The sequence below is a fragment of the Elephantulus edwardii genome, unplaced genomic scaffold (genome assembly GCF_000299155.1).
Source record: "Elephantulus edwardii isolate Elephantulus edwardi_28Jun2011 unplaced genomic scaffold, EleEdw1.0 scaffold00243, whole genome shotgun sequence".
Taxonomy (NCBI): Eukaryota; Metazoa; Chordata; class Mammalia; order Macroscelidea; family Macroscelididae; genus Elephantulus; species Elephantulus edwardii.
The window spans coordinates 3,411,569-3,420,668 of NW_006399993.1; the positions used below are offsets into that span (position 1 = coordinate 3,411,569).

General features: G+C 41.8%; 1 pseudogene; it reads right to left on the reverse strand.

Moving 5' to 3' along the window:
• Positions 1-4,665: 4,665 nt before the first annotated feature.
• LOC102851083 lies at positions 4,666-6,029 on the reverse strand (annotated as a pseudogene).
• Positions 6,030-9,100: the final 3,071 nt, after the last annotated feature.

Consider the following 9,100-nt stretch of genomic DNA (forward strand, 5'->3'; position numbering starts at 1 on the left):
AAATAAAAACAGAGAAGCCTGCTGTTTTACTCCAGAACCTGGTTCCGTCAGACCAAGAATACAGTCTCAATTAGACAACCACAATTTGGTTCCAGCACAGCCTGACTACTACAGCAGAGTTTTCTCTCTTCTTTCATTTCCCCTTCCCTATTCTTTTATTGTACATAAAGTAACTGATGCATGTGCACATGCATATTGCAGGTTTTTGTTTTTTTTTTTTTTTTTTATGAACTGAATGGCCCGTGGTATGTTTTGATCAACATCTAGTGGAGATGGGATGGGAGAAAATACTGGTTCTGTGAAAATACCCCCTTTCTCCCTAAGGGGCATGCTCATTCAGCTCTTATCTTTATATTCGAGTAAGTTATTTTGTTCTCACTGTCTGACAAAAAAAAAAAGACATAAAAAAATCCTTACATACCTTGTTTGATTGGAGAATTTTAATGTTTTTCATTTACCATTGTAAAACCAAGGACAATTTTATAACTTTTTTGTACATAGCTATTATTTGTAAGGCAATCTGTCTTTAAGTAGGGGTCAATTACTCTAAAAGAAATGAATCCTAGATAGTTTCCCTTCAAGTCAAGTGTCTTGTTTAAATAAACTTCTTGTTTAAAAAACAAACAAAAAACATGTGTAGGAATCCAAGAAGAGGGGAAAGGGTGGGAACAAAGGAGTGAAGGACAAAATCACAAGTTTGCACAATTTGGTGGGTGAACAGGTAAAAAAAATGGGAAAGATTGGGTGGGGACCTAAAAAGACAGGGTAATGGTGGACACAGTCCAATGGTGATTAATTTTATAAAACCTAATGCATGGGAGTGATTGTATGATACACGAAATGAACATAGAGTGAAACACAATTTATACAAACTTTGAAAACAAACCAATATAAAATAATAAAAATAACTTGGAGAGAATGCTGCCAGAGTGTTCCTTAGAGGCAAAGATGACAAAACTTTGTCTCACAGCCTTTGGGCATGTTGCTAGGAGAGACTATTCCTTGGAGAGAGACATCATCTTGGAAACATCAGTGAAAGGAAAAGAAGACTCTCACTATGGATTGACACAGTGACTACAACAATGGTCTCAAGTGTGTCAGAAATTATGAGGATGGCATAGGATAGGACAGGGTTCAGATTTGTCTCATAGGGTCACTATGAGTCATACTCAGCTTGAGAGCACCTAACGAAAAGAAGTATATCACCAGGGAATTCTTGTGGTTTAGTGGTAAGGAGTTGAGCTGCCAGCCCCAAAACACGATTCAAATCCACCAGCTGCTTCAAGGCGGAAAGATGGGCAGTGTCCTCTGGTGTGATTTACTACCCCTGAAAACCCACAGGAGGGTCATGTATGTGTCGGTTCTCACTTGATGGTATACAACAACAAGAGTATATCACTAGGAATATATTACTATGATAGAGAGCAAAGAAATATAACCCTCTTCATAACTGGTAACAGAGCAATTATATACATTTTATATACATTATAGTTAAAAGTATATGCAGATCAGATCATCTGGAAGGCTGGACTTTATGAGGAGGAGTGTAGCATCAAGATTAGAAGAAGACTCATCAACAGGCTGCGTTATGCAGATGATACAACCTCACTTGTAGAAACTAAGGAGGACCTGAGGCATTTGCTGCAGAAGGTCAAGGACTGAAGTCTTCAATATGGATTGAAGCTTAACATCAAGAAGACAAAGATTCTCACCACTGGACCAATTGGCAGCATCATGATAGATTGAGAAGAGCTTGAGGTTGTTAACAATTTCAGCTTTCTTGGCTCCACAATCAACACTTTTGGTACCAGGAGCAAGGAAATCAAAAGACAAATTGGGAAAATCTGCTATTAGGGACCTCTCTAGAGTACTGAGGAGCAATGATGTCAGTCTAGAGACTAAGATGTGCCTGATCTTTGCAATGGTTTTTGCAATTACATGCTATATATCAGCTGGACAATGACTAAGGATGACAGAAAAAAAAATTGATGCCTTTAAGCTGTGGTGTTGGAGAAGAGTATTAAACATACCATGGACTGCCAAGAAAACAAATAGGTCTGTCTTAGAGAGAGTGAGACCAAATTTCTCCTTGGAGTCAAGAATTTTGGAGCTACATCTCACATACTTTAGGTGTATTGTCAAGAGGAAACAGTCCTGAATGAAAACCCAAAATCTCTGTAAATGTTCATTAAAATTAATAAAATTTAATAATAATAATAAAAAAGAGGAAACAGTCCTGAGAGCTCTGGTGGCCTAGTGGCAAGATGCTGCACTGCAATCCCAGAGGTACGCGGTTCCAATCCACCAGATGTTCTACTGGAGAAGGAGGGACAATCTTCTCCTGTACCAGTCAGATCTGATTTGACGGTACATGCACAAAAAAAAAAAATAATTAAAAAAAGAGGAAACAGTCCTTGGAGAAGGATATCATGCTTGGAAGGGTGGAGGGACAGCACAGAAGAGGAAGACTCTGGATGAGATGGATTGACATGATAACTAGAGCAATGGGATTAGGTGTGTCGGAGTCAATGAGACTAGTTCAGGATAGGGCAGAGTTCAGAGTTGTTGTACATGGGGTCGCTATGAGTTGCAGGTGACTCGATGGTACATAACAGCAATGGTATAAAAACAATAATAATCATTGTAAAATGATAGAGAAATACATAAACAAAATAAGCAAAACCAGACATATTGGGGGGGAAACAGAAAAACTGAAAATATTTACACTAAACACAGGAATTATGTTGCAATTTACAATGAAAGAAATGATTCATCAAATTCTAGGTGGAAGATTATTAGGTACAGGATGATTGCATGGTGCTAGTTACTGCCCCACAGATTATTTGCATCTGTAACTATGCTGCCCTACATAAGGTGTCCTCAGGTCTCAGCTGGTAAATGGCTACAAGTGGCACCTGAACAGGGATTTAAAAGTGCTCCCAGAGGCGTGAGGGTGAATCAAGACAGTGACTGCTGCCCTACATTAGGTGGTAAGTAGGAATTGAAAATATTGTAGGGTTATGAGACGATGACAATCTTATGTGGCTACTGTTGCCACATTAAGTGAATATGGTGCTAAGATTTCTAAAAATAGGATTGAAAACTGCTTAGAAATAGTTATGAAATACAATCTCTGGTTTCCTGATGAGGGAACTATGGATGAAGAAACCTGAGTAAGGGGTAAAAATAATGTTCAAAAAGCTATGAAACAAGGAGAACGGATTCCTACTGATTTTTGACCAGTATGGGCTTTGATAAGAATAGAAATAATGTTTGTGCAGGACTGTACTCATGATCCAGGATAAAGTGCAAAGAGAGAAGGCTGAATCTTTGCATTAATATAAATTAAATGATACTATTTTAAAGAAGTTTAAAGCTAAAGGAAGCAGGAGTAACATCCTCTTCCTAAACGACTTGCCTCTGGAAACTCTTTGAACTTAGATAAATGACGATAGTCAGAGAAAGGCTTCAGGCCTTTTGTTCATAGGGTCACTATGAATCATGCTGGACTAGATGGCAACCAACAACAATTATGTAAATAAAAATGTTTACATGGAAAATGTGGTAATAATTACCTAAACTAAGTGAACAATTTTGACATCACTGATAGTAATGTTATATCTGACATTTAGGTCTCCTGACAGGATACAATAAGAATAACATAGCATTTTTTATCTTATTTTATTATTTTTGTGTGAGTATACCGTCAAATCAGATCTGACTGGTACAGGAGGAGATTGTCCCTCCTTCACCCGGCAGAGCATCTGGTGGATTCGAACTGTGCGCCTCTGGGATTGTAGTTGCAGCTACTTGCCACTAGGCCACCAGAGCTCCCCAAGAATAACATAGCATTTTTAAGGAGATGATATGATATTGCCAAAAAATGCATAATCTGAACGCAATCCAGCCTCTGGACTTAGTTTCTAGAAAATGCAGAGAATGGAGACATACATAGGATGAATGACACCACGTGAAAAAGGCCAATTTGGAGTGCAGGATACTATAGGATTTAGGCCTTATCATGTTCTAAAAGAAAATGACAAAGATCTGGATTTTAAAATGTTTTAAAGATTGACTATCTTCTTGACTATCTTGAACTGTCTTCTTTGCTCCATTTAGTAATTTTCCATATTCTTTTTTTCCCCTTACTAAACTTGTTTTAGTGGGTCTCAAAATTCTGTGACAAATTTTTGGCCAAGTTGTTTCCATTTAAAAAGTACTGATTTTAAAAACTAATAACTTGGTGAGCTCTGGTGGCCTAGTGGTAAGAAGCTGTACTGCAATTCCAGAGGTGAGCAGTTTGAATCCACCAGATGTTCTGCTGGAGAAGAAGGGACAATCTCCTCCTCTACCAGTAAGATTCGATTTGATGGTACACACACACACACACAAACCCAAACCAAAAAAACAACCCAACAACAACAAACACCCAACACCACCACCACCACCACAAACCCCCCAAAACCTAATAACTTAAAACTGCCACACGAAAAAGAAAACAAATGGTCCACAAAACATTCCTTCCCTTCTGAAGATCTTACAGTGCATCATTATCATTAGCCAATCTTTTACTATTAAACTTAATTGGCCAATTGAGACAAGCAGTTCTGAGACCGTTCTTCCACCACTGATTAAGCCTGGAGTGGCAGGTGTTATGGGTAATACTCATTTAGCCTTCTGAGCTTTCTAAGCAGACTTGGTGACCTTGCCAGCTCCAGCACCCTTCTTGTCCACTGCTTTGATGGCACTCACAGCAACAGTTTGTCTCATGTCATGGACAGCAAAAGGACCCAGAGGAGGGTAGTCAGAGAAGCTCTCCACATACATACTATACCAACAATGGCAGCATCACCAGACTTCAGGAATTTGGGGCCATCTCCAACTTCTTACCAGAATGGTGATCAATCTTCCCTTTAAGCTCAGTAAACTTGCAAACAATGTAGCTGTGTGACAATCCAGCACAGCTGTATAACCAGCACTGATTTGGTCAGGATGATTTAAGATGATCATCTGAGCAGTGAAGCCAGCTGATTCCATGGGTGGGTCATTTTTGCTGTCACCAGCCACGTTGCCATATCGAACATCATTCGCAGAGATGTTCTTCATGTTGAAGACAACACTGTCACCAGGCAGAGCTTCACTCAAAGCCTCATGGTGCATTTCAACAGATTTTACTTCAGTGGTAACATTAACTGGGGAAAATGTGACCACCGTGCCAGGCTTGAGAACACCAGTCTCCCCTCTGCCCACGGGGCAGTACCAATACCACCAATCCAGTAGACATCCTGGAGACGCAGACACAGGGGCTTATCTGTTGGATGAGTTGGTGGCAGGATGCAAGCCAAAGCTTCAAGCAGTGTGATTCCACTGGCACTGCCATCCTTCTGGGTGACTTTGCATCCCTTGAACCAAGGCATGTTAGCACTTGGCTCCAGCATGTTGTCACCATTCCAACCAGAAATTGGCACAAAAGCTACTGTGTCAGGGTTGTAGCCAATTTTCTTGATGTAGGTGGTGACTTCCTTAACAATTTCCTCGTATCTCTTCTGGCTGTAATGTGGCTCGGTAGAATCCATTTTGTTAACACCAGTAATCTTTTGCTTCACACCCAGCATGTAAGCCAGAAGGGCATGTGCACGGGTCTGCCCATTCTTTGAGATACCAGCCTCAAATTCACCAACACCAGCAGCAACAATCAGGACAGCACAGTCAGCCTCTGATGTTCCTGTAATCATCTTTTTTTATAAAGACTCTGCGTCCTGGAGCATCACAGAGTACTTGCTGGTCTCAAATTTTCACCAGGAGATATCAACGGTGATTCCATGCTCATGTTCAGCTTTCAGTTTATCCAAGACCCAGGTGTATTTGAAGGAGCCCTTTCCCATCTCTACAGCTTCCTTCTCGAATTTCTCAATGATTCTTTTGTTGATCCTACCGCATTTGTAGATCAAGTGGCGAGTCAGGGTGGACAAGCCTGAATCTACATGTCCAGTGATGACAATGTTGATATGGGTCTTCTCCTTTCCCATTTTGGATTAGGTTTTGCGATAGTATTCACTAACACCTATACTCTCGCGACAAACCTGTTGTGAAAAAGCAATTTTCCATATTCTTATAAAAATTTAAAACATTAAGTGCAGGCTGTATGTTCCTTGTGGATTGACAGACAGCCCTCTCTTCTCACGTAGTCTTAGGTGCATTCCTGAGACAGGCTGGTGAAGGTCAGAGGAAGCGGATTTGGATGCCTGGTCACCAGGGCTGCTTTTAACTCTGGCAAAATGGATGTTGTTGCCACCAGTGACCCCTTCATTGACCTCAACTACATGGTCTGTGTGTTTCAGTATGATTTCACCCATGGCAAGTTCAATGGCACTGTCAAGGCTGAGAATGGGAAGCTGGTCATCAATGGGAACGCCATCACTATCTTCCAGGAGTGAGATCCTGCCAACATTAAGTGGAGTGATTCTGGTGCTCAGTATGTTGTGGAGTCCACTGGTGTCTTCACAACCTTGGAGAAGGCTGGGACTCACTTGAAGGGTGGTGCCAAACAGGTAATCATCACTGTTCTTTCTGCTGATGCCCCCATGTTTGTGATGGACGTGAACGATGAAAAGTATGACAACTCTCTCAAGATTGTCAGCAATGCCTCCTGTACTACCCACTGCTTGACGCCCCGGCCAAGGTCATCCATGACAATTTTGGCATTGTATAGGGATTCATGACCACAGTCCATGCCATCACTGCCATACAGAAGACTGTGGATGGCCCTTCTAGAAAACTGTGGAGTGATGGTCGTGGAGCTGCCCAGAATATCATTCTTGAATCTACTGGCACTGCCAAGGCCATGGGCAAGGTCAACCCTGAACTGAATGGGAAACTTACTGTCACGGCTTTCCATGTCCACACTCCCAGGGCATCAGACATGGATATGACCTGCCATCTGGAGAAAGCTGCCAAATAAGATGACATCCAGAAAGCAGGCATCAGAAGGAACCCTCAAAAGCATCCTGGAATACACTTAAGGATTTAAATTTTCTGTTGTTGTGTGCCATCGGGTAGGATCCAACTGGCACAGGAGGGGACTGTCCGTGCTTCTGTCCAGCAGGTCATCTAGTGGATTTGAACCATGCACCTTTGAGATTGCAGTGCAGCTTCTTGCCACTAGGCCACCAGAGCTGCCTGTGGAATACAATTAAGACCAGGTTGTCTGCTGGGGCTGGCATTACCTTGATCAACCACTTTGTCAAACTCATTTTCTGGTATGTCAATAAATTTGACTACAGCAACCAGATGGCCGACCTGATGGTTCACATGGCCTCCAAAGAATAAGAGCCCTTTGGACCATCAGCCCCAGCAATAACACTAGGAAATAGACCCTCAGCTGCTGGGCATTCGTTGCCCCAACTCGGTCCCCACACAAACTGAGAATTTCACATCCTTGAATTTCCATTCAGTCCCCTCGAGAAAGGGGAGGGGCTTAGAGAGCTGATCTTGTCATGTACCATCAATAAAGTACACTGTTGTTTTTAGGTGTTGTCGAGTCACTTGCGACTCATAGCGACCCTATGTACAATAGCCCTGAAACCTGCTCTATCCCGTGCCAAACTTATAGTCTCTGACACACCTACCTACCCACATTTCCTCAGTCACTGAATCAATACGTCTCATTGAGGGTCTTCCTTTTTGTACTGTCCCTCCACCCTTCCAAGCATGATGTCCCTCCCCAAGGACTGGCCCCTCCTTGCAGCATGACCAAAGTATGTTAGACAAAACCTCAGAATTTTTGCCTCCAAGGAGCAGCCTGGTTTTACCCTCTCCAGGTCAAACCCATTTGTATAGTCAATACTCTTCTCCAGCACCACAGCTCAAAGGCATCAATTTGCTTTCCGTCATCCCTAGTCATTGTCCAGCTTTCTGAAACACAGCAAGTAATTGAAAAGACTATGGCCTGGATCAGGTGCATCTCAGTCTCCAGGCTGACATTATTGTTCTTCAGTATTCTAGAGAGGTTCCTGACAGCAGACTTTCCCAATACAGTTCATCTTTTGATTTCTTGGCTACTGGTACCAAAAGTGTTGATTGTGCAGCCAAGAAAAACTAAAGATGTTAACAATATCAATCTCTGCACTATCATAATGCTGCCAGTTGGCCCAGTGGTGAGAATCTTTGTACTCAGAAAAAAAAAAATGGGAAGATTAGAATAATTACTCAACCAGACAGATTCAACAAAACTGCAGAGCATGATTCTGAATTGAATTGTAAGTTTTTTACTACTTGCTGTGTGTCATCAAATCAGATTCAACTGATACAGGAGGAGATTGCCCCTCTTTCTGGATTCAAACCTGGTGCCTTCAGGATTGCAGCACAGCTTCTTGCCACTTAGCCACCAGAGCTCCCTGAATCATAAGGTTTTTTTAATTGAGAAAACTGGAATGACTGATAGATAATGGTTTTTAAGTCACCTAACCAAGTTGTGCCAAGAAATCTGGAGAACAACCACTTGGCCAACTGACTGGAAGAGATCTATATTTGTTCCTATCCCAAAGAAGGGTGACCCAACAGAGTATGGAAACTACAGAACAATCTCACTGATTTCACATGCAAGCAAGATTTTACTGAAGATTATCCAAAAACGACTGAAACAGCACATCAACAGAGAACTACCAGAAGTCCAGGCTGGGTTTAGAACGGGTCATGGTACTAGGGATATTGTAGCTGATGTTAAATGGATCTTAGCTGAAAGCAGAGAATACCAGAGGAATGTCTATTTGTGTTTCATTGACTATGCAAAGGCATTTGACTGTGTGGATCATAGCAAACTATGACTGACTCTGAGAAGAATGGGAATCCCAGAACACTTGATCATTCTAATGCAAAATGTATACTTGGACCAGGAGGCAGTCGTCAGAACAGAGCAAGGGAACACTGCATGGTTCAAAATTGGGAAAGGCGTATGCCAGGGATGCATCCTATCGCCACACCTTTTCAACCTATATGCAGAACAGATTATATGGGAGACTGGGCTCTATGAGGAGAAATGTGGGGCCAAGATTAGTGGACGATTTATCAACAATCTGCGTTATGCAGATGACACAACCCT